A 16,934-nucleotide genomic window follows, 5' to 3' on the forward strand; every position below is an offset into this window, starting at 1 on the left:
CTCAAAACTAATACAATCAATCAATGGCACTGAGAACTTCAAAGATTCATGTTCTACCTTAGACAGTATGGGAGAGTCACAATGGCATGTGCTAAGGAGGATATGGTGGCTGTGACTGGATTTACTGGCTTTTGTTAGTTTGTGTCACGTCCTTTGTATGCGTGTGTGAGAGAGACAAGTAAGAGTGCTCAACTTCACCATTTTTTTTAAATTAATCTTAAAGTTGAAATATTCTCAACTCTGCTTTCTCCTACTGAAACTGTTAGCTTCATCTCCACCCCTGATGCACTTGCTTTCTGACCATTCTGCTATGGCCAACTTTGTGTGTTTGTTTGTTCCACAGAGTTACACTCACAGCGTCCTAGACAGTTCTATATTCTCAGAGACCCCACAAGTGTTTATAAATAGAGAGGGATCCAAGCAACAGAATCAAAACTTCTCCAAAGTTCAGGAATGTGGGGTTTGGTTCCAGCAAGGGCCCACCTTTATTTTTCAAGAATTATCAGTGAACTAGCCTACCTGAAAACCATCTTGAAACCTAGTTTTTCCCTGTACCCAGCTCTTTGATTTGTTGTACTCTGCTCTTCTATATTGCCTTTCAGCCAAGGCTCTGAAAGCATTTAATAGGCATTAAACAAGCAGCACAACATCCTTGAGTAAGGTACTGCTTCGCTCACCACTAAAATGCAGCTGCCTCTGGGGTGGAACAAGGATTATTATTTTAAAGTAGCATACAGCAACACAGTTTAGGGCAGGCAGTTAGACCAGAATACACTGACAATAACCAACAAACTTTAGGAAATCCACACAGAAAAAATACTGGGCTAAATATTAAATGTGTGCATCCTATTTTAATCTGTGCACACAAGTCAGGTTTTACATGCACGGAGAGTTATGTGCTTGTACCAACTCACAAAAACATGTGCCCTATATCTGTTCAACAATGTAGCTTTACAACCCCAACTGTGGATGCAGAATGTTTATAACTTTATAGTTTGTCTTGGTAATTGCTTTGATAGTAGGGATGGACTGATTTTAACGATCTGTGTCTAAACTGTGTACAGACCAGCCCTAAGTCAGGTGTGCATTTACTTTTATTTGCGCGTGTCCATTTGAAAAGCTGATCCATTGTCGTTTTTAAGCAGAATTCACATAATTTTCTCTTGTGTCTCATATTTCTTAACAGACTCTCTAAGTTCTACTTATTATCTAATATTCAGGTGATTAACTGGGCCTTCCTCCCCCACCCTTTTAACCCTCTCCGAGAGAGTGCACAATGCACAGCTGAAGTGAGGAAGATATAATCACTTAGGCTTTGTCTTTACTACCATAATAGCCATGGCTTTTTACCTCGGGGTATAACTAACATGTACAAGCTATCCTGAGGGGGTTTTGGGGTTTTTTTTTTTTTTTAAGTGTGGGGAGGGGGGGGAAGAGAGGGGGAGGAAGAGAGAGAGAGCGCGACAAGTCACTTCAGTTTTACCAGGCCATAAATTCATCAAGATCATCCCTACACCCCTGCCTGAGGCTGGACCTCATCTAGTTTACCCAGTTCACCTCACTAGGTTTGTACTTCAGGATAGAATCATAGACTTTAAGGTCAGAAGGGATCATTATGATAGTCTAGTCTGCACAACGCAGGCCACAGAATCTCACCCACCCACTCCTGTAACAAACCCCTAACCTATGTCTGAGTTATTGAAGTCCTCAAATCATGGTTTAAAGACCTCAAGGTGCAGAGAATCCTACAGCAAGTGACCCGTGCCCCACGCTGCAGAGGAAGGTGAAAAACCCCTCAGGGCCTCTGCCAATCTGCCCTGGAGGAAAATTCCTTCCTGACCCCAAATATGGTAATCAGCTAAACCCTGAGCATGTGGGCAAGACTCACGAGCCAGACACCCAGGAAAGAATTCTCTGTAGTAACTCAGATCCCACCCCACCTAACATCCCATCACAAGCCATTGGACATATTTACCGCTAATAGTCAAATACCAATTAATTGCCAAAAATAGGCTATCCCATCATACCATCCCCTCCATAAACTTATCAAGCTTAATCTTGAAGCCAGATATGTCTTTTGCCCCCACTGCTCCCCTTGGAAGGCTGTTCCAGAGCTTCACTCCTCTGCTGGTTAGAAACCTTCGTCTAATTTCAAGTCTAAACTTCCTGATGGCCAGTTTATATCCATTTGTTCTTGTATCTACATTGGTGCTGATCTTAAATAATTCCTCTCCCTCCCTGGTATTTATTCCTCCGATATATTTATAGAGAGCAATCATATCTCCCCTCAACCTTCTTCTGGTTAGGCTAAACAAGCCAAGCTCTAGGAGTCTCCTTTCATAAGACAGGTTTTCCATTCCTTGGATCATCCTAGTAGCCGTTCTCTCTGTACCTGTTCCAGTTTGACTTCATCCTTCTTAAACATGGGAGGCCAGAACTGCACACAGTATTCCAGATGAGGTCTCACTTGTGCCTTGTATAACGGTACTAACACCGCCTTATCTCTACTGGAAATACCTCACCCGAAGCATCCCAAGACCGCATTAGCTTTTTTCACAGCTATAACACACTGGTAGCTCATAGTCATCCTGTGATCAACAAATACACCGAGGTCCTTCTCCTCCGTTACTTCCAACTAATGTGTCCACAGCTTATAACAAAAATTCTTGTTATTAATCCCTAAATGCATGATCTTGCACTTTTCACTATTAAATTTCATCCTATTACTCAAGTTTACAAGGTCATCCAGATCTTCCTGTATCATATCCCGGTGCTTCTCTGTATTAGCAATACCTCCCAGCTTTGTGTCATCCGCAAACTTTATTAGCACATTCCCACATTTTGTGCCAAGGTCAGTAATAAAAAGATTAAATACGATTGGTCCCAAAACTGATCCCTGAGGAACTCCACTAGTAACCTCCCTCCAGCCTGACAGTTCACCTTTCAGTACGACCCGTTGTAGTCTCCCCTTTAACCAGTTCCTTATCCACCTTTCAATTTTCATATTGATCCCCACCTTTTCCAATTTAGCTAATAATTCCCCATGTGGAACCATATCAAATGCCTTACTGAAATTGAGCTAAATTAGATCCACTGCGTTTCCTTTGTCTAAAAAAATCTGTTACCTTTTCAAAGAAGATCGGGTTGGTTTGGCACGATCTACCTTTTATAGAACCATGTTGTATTTTGTCCCAATTACCATTGACCTCAATGTCCTTAACTGCTCATGTGCAACAGTTAACCTAAGATAACACTAAACACACACACACACCCTTTTTTTTTTTTTAGCAGAAACAACAAGGCCTTAGCCTAGCCTGTGGTACCAAAGCAGGAGTCTCAACTTCAAGTCTGCACTTGGGCTATTAACAGACAGGGCTTTGCAAAGGTAACTGCAGGTTCACCAGGGACACTTCACAACTGCCCTGACCTTCCAGGTGATTTGTTTAACAGTTGTACAATCATTTAAAAAGGGAGCTACCCACCCATCCATCCTCTTAGCTGGTGATAAGAAATCACATTGGGATTGCTACAAGGAAAAGGAAATTGGGGAATTAAAAGGAAATGGCTGTGATAGATAAAATCCCCGATCTGATCTAGTTAAGCAGGACAGTTCTATTTCAGGAACAGATGGGAAGAAAACACTCTTGATGGTTAAATTAGAAGAGGTGGGGGATGAGACTAAAAGGACAAGATGTATGTTAAATGACTTTGACTCAGTGTGGGTTTTTTTAGCATCCTGAGTCGACAGTGGATAAAGCTACCGCTCACTGGCTCTACCAACAAATTAAGGGACATTATTACCCGAAAACCTTTAAGGTGGTTTAATGTTGCAACTTAAGAAACTAGTTGGAGTGGGAGGTGAAAGTGAACAAGGGGGGCTCAGATAAGCTTTGCCACCATTACCGTATTTCTGAGAGCAGACATTCCATCCTTGTAGGATTTTTAAGGGAAAGGAGCATCTTCACAACGGAAAGAGCTAGACATTTTCAATAACTGAAAAATTGGCTTCTATTTTACAGTAAAACAAAGTCATCTAAGAGAAGTTAGATCTGCATTTAGGAAAAAGTTTCCACTGATCTGGTGTAATGAGCCATTGGCCATTCAAGAAAAAAAGTCCAGAAGACAGAGTGATTCAAAATAAGGCCACACCTTGAATACCTGTCTTACCTGATTTACTTAAAAGCCCCTATTACTAGCTAGAAAGCCTTGGAAGTCAGTCAGTTCTCAGACACTGGAAAGATTTTTCATAAGCTGAGGTGTGGAAGACAAAGAAAGGTTGGAAGATTTTATTTTTAAAGCCACATGTAAATTGGAGCAGATTCCCTAAAGATAGGAAGTCTGACGGCAGGCCTACAAAAACCACCCTGCTTCTTATTTACCCCATCCTCTTCTGCCAACAGATGCTCCTGAACCATGTCTCACCTTTTCTGTGTTCCAGTCTCAGATGCAACAGGCAAGGGGCAAGATGGGGAGCTCTTTAAAAACCTAAAAATAATAATAAAAAAAAAAAGATAAAAAACAAAACTCAGAGTTGGCACAATGAGGAAAAGTTTTCTGCTGCACAGCTTCCAGTACCTCCCTGCAGAAGCCGCCTTCCATTTTGGTGCAGGGAAGTACACAAGCTGCCTGGGGCAACTTTTGAGTTTATACTGGACACTCATGATAGAAGTCATCATTATTTTTATATGCAACTAGCTGAAAAAAGCAGCTCCTCCTGTGTTATATGAAAACAACTTCTTAACGAAGCAGATATCTCAGATCAAAGCTGTATTATGCCCAAGAATGAAATGTTCTACAATTAGCTGGTATTTGACAGCTTTTATGGGTTTCTTTTACAACTGTTTCCAGGTCTTTTCTTCCTTTAAGTCTATTTTTTAAAAAAAGTGTTAGGGCGAAGCCAAAAGATATTTTGTGTACACGCATCTACTTGCATGAACATAAGAGTCATTTTGGTTTCAAATAACTGGTATGAACTCCTACATTAACACTATAGCTGTTTGCTTATGTATTTATTTAATGTGTTTAAGGGGTGGGAGGAGACAAGGAGGTGGGTGGTGGAATTTTGAGCCTGCCTCATGGGAAACCAACTGCAGAAGTCACATTTGAGATTTCCACCTCCTAGGCCAGTGGGAGGAAGTCTCTAGGGACTGGGAGAATGAGAGCTGCACAATTCCCTATTAATACTCTACTTGCCATCTGATCATCATCAGAATCCAGGACTCTAAAAAGGGGAGGGCTTAAATATTAGCTCACTAGATCATGTAAACAGGCTGGCAGAGCATGCATGCACACACGGGGGTTAGGGTACAAAACTCAAATCGTGGGACTCTTCTTTATACTTAATTTTAAGATGACCAACATAAAATTTAGCCTAAGCCCACTCGCAAGCAGGCCATTTCTATGGCTTTTGCCTGCAAGCACTCTTGCTTCATTTCCTTCTGGCTCTGACACACACAAATCCCTTTTGTACTTTGGGATCAGTTAATGAGATCTAGCTGATCGGACTTCCAGCGTGAATTAGAACAGTTCTGCAACTCCAGAGAGCCTGCCACAGCTATCTAGCCTCTGCCCTAAAGTATCACCCATCCTGGATGAGGAGAGCAAGAGTTGGCCTAATACAAAAGAAAACATGCTGATGCCTTACTTTGAAGGCTAAGCAAATGGCCAGTAGTGGAAGAAAAAAAAATAAATGCATGAGGGTGGGATTTGATCAGGGATTTCAAGAAGGCCCTTGGTGCTACATTCAGATTCAATGACAGAAGAAAAATCTTGTACCTTGATTTAGCCCAGGGTATCAGCTTCCAGTGACAGGAGACAAAGACATCTTTAGTGTGTGTTTTTGATAGACTACAGAACCCAAAACACCAGAACGGTTTCCAGCACACAAATATTTTTGTCAATTAACCCCATAGGGAGGATGCAAAATACTGGCCTGGGATTGTCACCGTGGCAGCTATTCAAACAGGAAACGGAAGCTGCACAATGGGTTTTCAATTCAGGATGGGATGGTGCATTCCCCAATTATTTGCCCAAACAGGAAAATAAATATAAAAATGGTGTGTATGTGTTGGGGGTGGGGGGAGGGGGAGACTTTTTGGAAAGGGATATGGTTCTCTGCCAGTCCAATGGAGGAAAAAGTAAGGCTTTCCTTCAATATCAGGTTCTAGCCAGAAAGGTAAGGGCTCCTTTCACTCCCAAGGGCCTGAACTTTCTTCAGCTGGAAATTGCAATGGGACTAGCAGTGAGTTATGGAGAATGCTCTTCCAACCTGTCGATCCATCTCTTTTAAAAGTATCTTCCCTGCTTCAGATTTTGCTTCCCACCTCTAGGTGCATGCTGCCGACGGGGTGCACGGCTGTTCCCTTCACCTGGTCCAATAGCTCAGTGGTTTGAGCACTGGCCTGCTAAACCCAGGGTTGTGAGTTCAATCCTTGAGGGGGGCATTTAGCAATGTGGGGCAAAAATCTGTCTGGTGATTGGTCCTGCTTTGAGCAGGGGGTTGGACTAGATGACCTCCTGAGGGCTTGGCTATACTTGAAAGTTGCAGCGCTGGGAGTTACAGCGCTGGTCGTGCAGCTGTGCAGGGCCAGCGCTGGTGTGTGGCCACATTTGCAGCATTTACAGCACTGTTGGGAGTGCTGCATTATGGGCAGCTATCCCAGCATTCAAGTGGCAACAACGTGCTTTTCAAAAGAGGGGGGTGGAGGGTGGTGTACTGTGACAGGGAGCGGGGGGAGAGAGAGAGTGGATTTTTGGAGCCAACACTGTGTGTTAGCTTCCCTGGATTGAAAAATCACAAAATGTTCGCGAACCCTTAGTCTTAATTGCAAACAGCCTGCATCCAACGCTGTTTCTCTGTCAAGCAAACTGCTTGCCTCTCATTTGATCGTTCACAGCCAGGTACAGATAGCTCCTGTTTGCTGTGATCAGTGTTTGTTTTTTAGATAAGCAGTTCAACGGAGCTCCGATCGGATCGGAGTTCACAACAAAACAAAGAGAGGCTGCATAACAAAACAAAGAGAGTAATTTAGTTAAAAGCATTCTGGGATATCTCCTTATTCCCTGGAGGCCAATAAAAGCGCTGGTGTGTGTCCACACTTGATGAGCAGCGCTGGATCACCAGCGCTGCAATCGCTACACCCCAACCTGGCCAGGTGTACAGCCAGCGCTGCAGCCAGGGAGTTGCAGCGCTGGATGTGCCTTGCAGGTGTGGACGGTTACTAATTGCAGCGCTGGAAAGCCTCTACCAGCACTGCAACTTGCAAGTGTAGCCAAGCCCTGAGGTCCCTTCCAACCCTGCTATTCTATGACCTCCAACTGCAATCCCAAAAGCAATTGCTGGGGGCATCTTGCTGGATGGGTAAATTGCCTGAAGCCATGTTTATCATTAGATCTATTGCTCAGTGACAATACACCTGCTCCAGTTTTTAATATATTGGTGGGTTATATGCAAGGGGCAGTGTAGTCTGGGACAGGCAGGACCCAAATGCTGATGCATATTTCTTGGATTCTGCAACCATCTGATGCAGCTGGCTAGAAATCCAACAGGAGGTTTGTTTAAATTTTAAAGAGGGAAGGTTTAAGTAAAGGTGAAAATGAATCAGTCTTCTAGCCCGTTTGCTATTTTGATGGCGTTAAATTTATTTCATGCTGCCCACACATTTTCTTCTTTCAGAGTGCCGAAGCTTTGAGAAGGCCTGGCTGCATCATAGATGAGGACAGGGTGAAGTTGGACAGTTTCTGGCAACTGGGGAGAGGGCAGAGTGGTTCTGGGAAGATACGGTAGTGTGGGTTTGCAGGACAATCCCATAAAATAGATATTCCTGATGGCAGACTTTTGGGTTTGTTTGAGGCTGTTTCTGGAATAATCTACCTTTAATCTGTGCAGAGGCAAAGATGTAACAAACACAACCCACCTGTGCAACCCTATTCCTTCCCATAGGTGCTTTCAGTGTTCTGGCCAGGCGGATTCTATAAAACAGGACAAGACTAAAGACCACAAATGGGAGAGGTCTGAGGGCTGGGATGACACCAAGATTACTCAGAATGAATGGATAAGGCTTCAGACTGTTTAGTTAAATGGAGCATTAGTCACCAAGTGAGTTCCCCGATAGCTAGCAAGCCCTAGATTTTACACGTCTACACAGCGAAGAGCGGGCACCAAGCCAGGGTGTGAGAGGTTATCGTGCCCAGCATACTGCGCACGGACTTGGCATGTGGACATGCTACAGCACAGGGAAAGTCCCAAAGCAGCAGTAGTACGTTACACCAGGTGCTCTCAACCTTTCCAGACTACTATACCTCTTTCAGGAGTCTGACTGGTCTTGCGTACCCCCATGTTTCACCTCACAAACTACTTACTTACAAAGTCAGGACATAAAAATACAAAAAAAAAGGGTCACCACACACTATTACTGGAAAACTGCTTACTTTCTTATTTTTACCATATAAATTATAAAATAAATCAACAAGGATATAATTTTTGTACTTGCATATGAGTGTATAGCATATAGAGCAGTATAAACAAATTACTGTCTGTATGACATTTTAGTCTGTACTGACTTCACTAGTGCTTCTTCTGCAGCTTGTTGTAAACTAGGTAAGTATCTAGATGAGCTGATGTACACCCCCCACAGAAGACCTCCGCATATCCCCTGGTTGAGAACCACTGCATTAAGCCACCCTGCAGGCCTTTCACTGCTCTGTAGCGCGTTAACGCCCAGCAAGCCGCTGCAGATTCACAACTGGCTTGCAGCGCACCAACTTGCTGGGTAGACAAGCCCCTTGTCTCAGTTACGAGCCATGTACAGACATCCTATGGCTCCCTCTGCCTGTACCATGAGGCCCTCGACCTGGGCAATAAAGCAAGTACGCTCTTCTCCTCCCTCCAAATAAGGCACCCGCCTCAGGATCTGAGGTGACAAACAATTGTCAGAGATTGTCCCTTTGTCTTTCTAAGTCTCTACCCCAAAGAGAGAGTAGAAGGGGGAAACAGAGGCACAGAACTATGAAGAGCCTTGCCTAAGGTCATACAGCAGATCAACAGCAGAGCTGGGAACAGAACTCAGCCCAGTGCCTAAAGCCGTTCAACCACACTCTCTTCTATAACTCTGAGATGTTATTCCTTCTAGTTCTTTTTATCATGGCCCATAAAGCAAGAGCTATAGAAGCATGGTAAAAAGCGTATCTATCCCTGCAACTGTGAGTCTACAGATTAACAGCCCCAAAGCCTGATGAAGTATTTTGAAACTCTCTTTCTTGCTGAAGTCTCAATTTCTCAAAGAGTTGCCTGAGGAGTTACATGAGGCTGTAAAAAAAAAATATGAGTGCAGTGCTGTAAACCCGCTGCACTCCAGCCACTAACAGAAGATGCTCTCGCATACAGAATTGTTAAGGTATCATTTACTGCGTAGAAGACTGGCAGACCAGCCAGTATGTCAACACAATTTGCTACATTTTGATCTTGCATGAGAATGGGACGAGGCGATGGGAATTCTTAAATTCTATTCCTGGTTCTGACATGGATTTTCCCTTCTGGGGCCTTTGGCAAGTCACTTAACATCTGTGTGACTCAGCTTCATGGATTTTTAAGCTAGGAATACTACTTATAATATACCAAAGGAGGCTGGGTAGATGGATCAATCATTATGAAGGTCAAATGTTCTGTCAGTGTAAAGAACAAAGGCCAAGGTATTCACACATGACTTGCTATTTGGATGCTGCTCAAAAATCACTAGCCAAACTTGTGACACTGATAAAATTCCTGATTTTCACTTTCTGAAAATCGGGCCCCTCTTACAATATCTTAAGATGAGTATCCAAAATTACTTGTCATCTTTGAAATCTTGGTCATAATAGTGAAATCCTCTTCCTCCTACCCCTGATTTAAGCTCCCAATTTCATTTTCTCCTTAAACCATCAGGTTACTTCCTGTTTGATCTCCTCACAGAGAAGCTCACTAAATCTCTGCTTAGGAGAGGACCTTTCAAGCTCCCTTGATCACGTTATACTCTGAGTACCCACTAGTACTGCAGGTTCCTGTTGTGAAGGGACGGGCACTATCATGAAGAGATGAAAGGCTAAAAGGATTTTTAAGCACTCTCCTCTTTTCTGGGACTCCACCCTCATTTGATGAACAAGTCCTGGCTCACCTTGCCACATCACACAAAGATTTACATCTGTTTTGAGTTCTATACCCAATACAAAAAGAGGTTATGATAGATTCGCTGTGATATATGCATTTTTACCGGTCCACCAACAGTCTGAGTCTATATGTTCCTGTTTTGGGGTGGGGTTGTTTTGTTTTTTTTTGTTTTGAAAGACTAAAGAGTTACTCATGTAGTTTATGCACAAGAATTGACCTATTGAAAAAAATAAATAAAACCACTTCCAATCTGATGCTGAACAGTCTCCAAACTTTACACAAGCATTTTATTTTTATATTTGCCATTGGTGGTGATTGTACAAGGAGGGATGCAGGGAGGGGAGGAGTGAAGGAGACCAGGAAATCTTTCAATAGGCACGCAGACATGTTCCTTCATTGCAGCAACAGCCAATGCAGGATAAAGCCAAGTTAAGAGGCTACTCGCATCTCCAAAGCTGTGCTAACATCACTAAAGATGTTTCAGTTTGAGGGAAGAGGCAAGAGAAAATAATATCTGTTTCCTGAAGAGAAAACAAGGGCAGTGATCAATAAAAATACTAATGCTTTATTCTTCTACAGACGTTTAGTCAAAGCACTTGAGAAACGCTATTTAAGTGCTCTAACACACCGGTACAGAGGTATAAAGCAGGAACCATATTTTTGTTCTGTGTTTGTCTAACACTGAGCACAAAAGAGCCCTGGCTCATGACTAGGGGTAGGTGTTGTGGTAACAAATTATCCTTCTTTTATAGAGAAGGACACACAGATATTAGGAACTAGCATGACATTAATTGCAAACCAGAGACTAGACCCCAGAACTACTGACTTCCAGTCTACACTTCTAGCCATTAGACAAAGATCCCTCTTGAAAGAAAAAATTGAAAAGTACCTTGTTTTCATTTAAGAAAAATGAAGAACTGTGGTGGTGGGGGGTTTTTTTTGGGTTTTTTTTAAACTTCCAAGAAAATGGGGATTGTAATTCATCAATATTTTAAAGCAAGCCTAATTTTTAAGGCACACTAACTGGAGACACCCTGCCATGAGGTGGTGAAGAAAGAGGTCCAGGAGCCAGTGTATCAAAAAATAATTGTGACTGTTTAAACGATCTGTTGCAGTTTGTTCCTACCGTTATTTCTGAGTAAAGCACACACAGCATAACAGCTACGGTCTGGGACATTCAAAAAACTGGTTATTGAAATTTGAACTATATTACGCACACACAATGATTTGTTCTTTCAGAGCAAACGCAAGTCTGCTAGCTTTTCTCTTCATAGCAAAAACAGATTGTGTCATGTTGGTTTTCTTTTAAAGGACTTTAATCAACTTCCAAACATTATATGCAAGTTTCCTCCCATAACATCCCATAGAGCTAAAGGGATTACACTGTCACTAAATGGAGAATATTGATGCTTTCACTAAAAACTGTCACCTTAAAGTCTGAGCTCACTCTGAGGCACAAGTGTAGCAAACCACAATGCCATCAAAAAAGGGTTGGGGTTTTTTTTAATTGATATTAAAATTAGAAATAGCTAATATAACTCAAGTTAACTCAGACTTATTTGGATCTAGTCCTGAAAAGAGTAGGTTTGTAAATGTCTGCTAATATTCTGCATACTCAATTAAATTTTTAAGAGGGCCATCTATTGTACCCTTAATACAAGGAACTGAGTTACTGTACATAACTGACGCATGGCTTGCTTTAGTTTGAAAATATTAGTAATTTGCTACAGATTTTTCAAATCTGCTAAGAAATTTCAGTTCAAAGTAGATTGTAATGCTCCACAAATCACTGTCAAAGCCTAAGAGATTATATTCCTGTAGGTTATAAACCTTTTGTAGGAGTTTCCTAATGCGCTTTCGGGTCCTTTACGAAAAAAAACCAAAACACTTTCCTTTCTTGCTGGTCCATGTTTTGAACCTTGAGTTTATTTCCACATAGTAAATTTTGGGTAGATGTCTAGCTATACTGGAGATCAGGTTACAGTGCAAAGGATAAGAGATAAAGAACAATCTGCAGAGTTCCATCTGGTCCTAGAGAACAAAGCCTATTGACTTGAAATGTGAGTAGCCCATCACATACCTAATCTGCACAACCCATACCAGCAAATGTCACTGAAACACTGAAGCTGGAGAATATTAAATGAAGGAATATTTCTATCAGCCAAAAAATTTACTTTCAGGGGAGTTAAAAAAAACCAACAGCAACACTGAGTATCATGATAAATAATGAGCAAACTAAAAAGAATGGTGATGTTCAGTTTACATTTTAAATCAGCTGACTTATCCTCATTTTTTTCTATTTACAAGATTTAATATAATCATGCACAAGTTTATACCTTACAAACCCGTGCTAGCCATACGGCACTGTCCTATAACTGAACGAATACAAAGTTGTCCAAATTCAATATATTAAACACCAGCTCACAATACATTACGGGTAAAAGGATAAACCATGCTCACGCAGAATGCTCTAGAACAATTTATACAACCAGAGGGCCAGCCCTTTAAGATTTCCCTCTCATATGAGCCACCCAATGGGACCTACTGACATGGGTAAGCTTTTGCAGGAACACATCCAAAACTTTTTGAGCAGTATTATAGCATTTATATATAGTTCACAAAATGGTTAAAAAAAAATCAGAACATTTTTCTCTCATGAAATACACATCCACACTTAACTCTTTTCATCTGGCACATTAAATTTACAATACCTCCAGGAAGATTTTCTTTGGGCAAACCAACACGATAGGTACTTTTTAGCCTTTAAGCACATTACAGCCCTTGCCTCTTTATGAGAATTTTTGGTTGTTGTTTTTACCCATTGTAATAAGCTTTTTGGAACAAGAAACGATCAACAATAAAAAGCATTCCCATGTCAAACATTTTTACCTGCAACTATTAAAATAATAAGAGAATCAGATTTGAAACCAGCTCTTTTATTTGTTATCTTGATGCAACTGATATAAAATAATTGTCTGTAGGGGCCAAACTAAAGACAATGTTAAAGCACTTTAGCACTTTCCCTAAAATTGTTTCCATGCCATTTTCATCAGGCTGCTGCGGCAGATGTTGGCTGTTAAACTGTGCAGATGACACAGTTCATGACTTTTCCGAGACGGCTGTGTGCCACATCTGTAGTTGATGAAATAGAGTGCAGAAGTGTGGCAGACAGAGAAAGAAAGTGTGAGAGAAGCAGACACAGGCTGGGCCAAATGAATTGTCTTCAACACAGTCACTAAAAATAGACACACACTCACACTTATACAATCTCTTCATCCAACCTTATAAAACCTTGTCTGTCTATCCTATTATGGAGTCAGCCTATCAGAGGAGCTTCCTGAATAGAACTTCAGCTGTGGAGAAAATGAGAGCATCCAGGAAGCAATGAGTTCACATTGAGGAAGCAAACTGCAGCAGCATTCTCAAACTGAAGCTTCTCTCTTAGATCCTCATTAACTGGGCTGTAATCCAAGTTCATCTGGGCCCCAGAGAAAGGCAATGCTTGTGTTTAGACCGCACAATACTGACATAACATTAACAGATTTACATATGCAAAACTGTGAAGCAACAGGCATTCCCCCTCAATTGACCCACAGCTTGTAGTGGCTGCCGAGTTATTCCCTGCTTAGGTTCTGTAACCAAGTGGGCGTCATGCGACTACCATCTGGGTACCACTTATTTAAAGCTGGCAGTCTCTCTGTAATAGGCAAGCTGGCAATAAGTGGGAAGGGAATAAATTGCATCATTTAGTTAACATCCACTTGCTTTGCGGCTGTTAAAAACCCATGACTGAATAATAATTTGGTTATTTCTTTTGCCAGACAATGTTGTCAGCCAAATTGTACTACGCATGCTGCAAAAACGTCAGCTTGCAAAATTTCCACTTTAAAAATAAATTAAAGAAATTTAGAGAGTGTAATGTGAGCTTAGAAGTTTCTCTAATGTTGGTCATTCAAATGCAATCAAGTTTAAAAAAAAAAATTTGCTCTAACCAATGGTATCTAAATCTAAAAGAAAAAAACAACAACCCCACCGCTGGTTAGCCACCAAGCCCAATCCATTTAACAGATCAAACAAACAATGACAACCTGTAATGAGGTGACGAACTATGGTCGGTTTATGGGAATGCTTGTTAGAGTTGAACATCTTTCAATTTCATGCTACTCACTGCCCTTCTCATCCTATGCTTTAATTCTTAGATTTTATCATTTCCTTCTGTCTTACACAACTGCTTTCACACACATGTATCAAAGAGAGTGGCTGAAACCGTAGACCACTGCAATAGAGTTAGAACGTGTCCTTTGTAAAAAGGAAAGCTTTTGAAGTGGGTTTCTCTTTGGGACTCTTTAGTTTTCAGTAAATTAAGTTACCAATAGTAATCAATTCCCTTCTCTTCTCCCCACCCCCATTTTCTTAGACATATAAGCAGTCTGCACACACATATCCTGACACCAATCTTCTTCCAAGACTACAAGGAAAAGCCCATGCTGGGTCTGTTACACTTTTGTATTACAACGATAACAAGGGTATGCATTATAAACTCAGAAGTAACATTTTCAGCTAGATTAATGACTAAGAAGAGCAAAGAACACAGGCTGAGGGTCAGAGTTTACTGAACACAGATACAGCTTCTTAGACTTCTGCAGAGCCAGACTTATCCCTCCTTATTACATTTTGAAAGGATGCTCTGAACAGGGCTCTGAAGTACAGAAATAATTTAAGACAACTGATGGTAAATGGGAAACTTGAGTTCGTTAGTAACTTGCTCCAAGTATTGACAACACATGACAGCATCAGAGAGCCTCGGAGAGTGGGACATAAATGCAGTGCAGTCAGATTTTTCTTGTAGCACATCTCTCAGTCAATGGCAGCCTCCAATGTGTACCTCAGGTGCAGCCCAGCACTGGAGAGGAACGGGGCACAGAGTGGGGGAAATCAGAAACTGGTGGTCAAAAATGACAGGGCAAGTGGAAAAAGCACAAACCTCTCTGTGACATACTGGGGTACAATCCAGATTAGTGGGGGGGGCAGTGTCACCCCAGCACGTAACCTGGGATGCCTTGAAATGACTTGCTGTTGTAGCCTCCAACCTGGACTGCTCACACGCATGCACCAGCGTACAGTTCACTCCCAGATGTGTTTGTGCAACTGCAGTCTGCCAGTCACACCGTTGGTTATACTGCAGGGTGACCCCCAACACACTTCCAGTCCAAGACTTTCCCCAGAAATGTATGTCTTCCATAGACCAGTCTTCTCCTGGATAGTCCAAATATCTTAAGTCTATTATTCCTTTAAAGGAATAACACACGCTAGCTTGTTATTCTAAATAGAGTTACCCTGACACCTAAATACACTGGATTAGATAAAACAACTACAAAGATTTTAAGTGAGTACAAGACATAAAAGTCAGAAATGGTTACAAGAAAAATAAAGATAAAACATTTACTAACACCTAACTTAAACTATATTAGATTCAAGCAAAATTTCTCACCACATTTTTCCAGCAAGATTATGGACCAAACTCTTCGAGTAAGGATAAACCTCCCGCCCCCCCAGAGTCCAATGGCTATTTCTTTTGTCTTCTAAGGTTCAGAGAATGCGATAGGCACAGGAAAGAGATGGGGGACCCTTGCGGAGTTTGCCCCTCCTTTTTATAGTTGCAGTCCCCCTCTTGAAAAACTTTTCCAGCTGAGAACCAAGAGACAAAGATGGATGTTCCCTGCTGTTTTTTCACAGCAGTGTGTTTCCTTTGTTTCCCTTCCTGCGTAATGACTCTGTTTACTGTTTAAATGCAAAGTAATGCAAGCACACATTCCTTTGTTTAGGACAGGCCAGTTTGCTGACTTCTGCTTGGGCATGGCTGTGGGGTTTGGATCATGTGCTGATATCATCACACAGGGGAATCTTATCACTTCATATACGTCACCTATATTTTATCAGGACAATACTGATCAGCAAATTATGAATTTTCACATGCTATCTTACAAGGCATACCTTGAACAAAGATTACTACAACAGCGTGTAAGGTGTGAATACAGGGTTTATTCCATCACACTCCCCCAGACCCAACTTTTGCAACTGTCTTCTTTTGAAGAGCAGACCCTGCACGAACATTGAGATAGAAAGCCTAAAAAGCATATCATCCAGGCAGAAAGCAATGAAGAATCCTATATGTGCTGTGATGCAAGCAGGACACAGAGGATTATGTGGTTACAACACAAGCAAGTGCTTTAATAACCTGGAAGTGACACAGGACAGTCAGCATTACAGGGAGTCCTGCAGGATTAACTCTTTAAATGCTTTCTAACACAATACACACAGATTTTTCACTTTCAAGTGCATCAACTGTGTGCAATGACCTTGCCACAAGCTTCTCCATCAACATCATCATGCAGTTCTTGATATCACACCTAGGAGGCACTAGACTAGCCCAGTGGGAGCATAGAGACTCTGCATTAACCTTAATGCATCCTGCACCCCACTGCAAGTAAATCAGTAGACAGCTCCATGATCTCACAGGAGCAGCTCACGTACACAAGGCTGCAAGTCACGCCACAACCCATTGTCTCAGAAGCTATCACAGGCCAACACACACACCCCTCACAACAGCAGCATGTAGCCTGATCACAAAAGAGCAGCAAAAAACATTTTAGCACCAGTGTGCTAAGCACTGTATAATACACAAAAATAAAGACAGTCCCACGCCAAGGTCATAAAGCGAGGGGGGGGTGAGAGAAGGAGGGGAAGGAGGCAGGGCAGGTGAGAGAGGAAGATAAAATGGAAATAAAGA

At 41.8% G+C, this 16,934-nt stretch overlaps 1 protein-coding gene across 11 annotated transcripts in view; it reads right to left on the reverse strand.

The window, feature by feature from the left end:
• Positions 1 to 16,934, reverse strand: part of FOXP1 (forkhead box P1) — a 498,144-nt gene that overhangs the window by 457,851 nt on the left and 23,359 nt on the right. For 8 of the 11 annotated variants that reach the window (XM_045023133.1, XM_045023135.1, XM_045023148.1 and 5 more), the window contains one exon: positions 4,423 to 4,485. The exons of the other annotated variants lie outside the window; for them this stretch is intronic. The gene's annotated coding sequence lies outside the window, so the exon portion shown is untranslated. The remainder of the gene's footprint in view (positions 1 to 4,422; positions 4,486 to 16,934) is intronic. 11 annotated transcript variants of the gene reach the window in all.

Source organism: Mauremys mutica, chromosome 7, assembly GCF_020497125.1.
Source record: "Mauremys mutica isolate MM-2020 ecotype Southern chromosome 7, ASM2049712v1, whole genome shotgun sequence".
Lineage (NCBI taxonomy): Eukaryota > Metazoa > Chordata > Testudines > Geoemydidae > Mauremys > Mauremys mutica.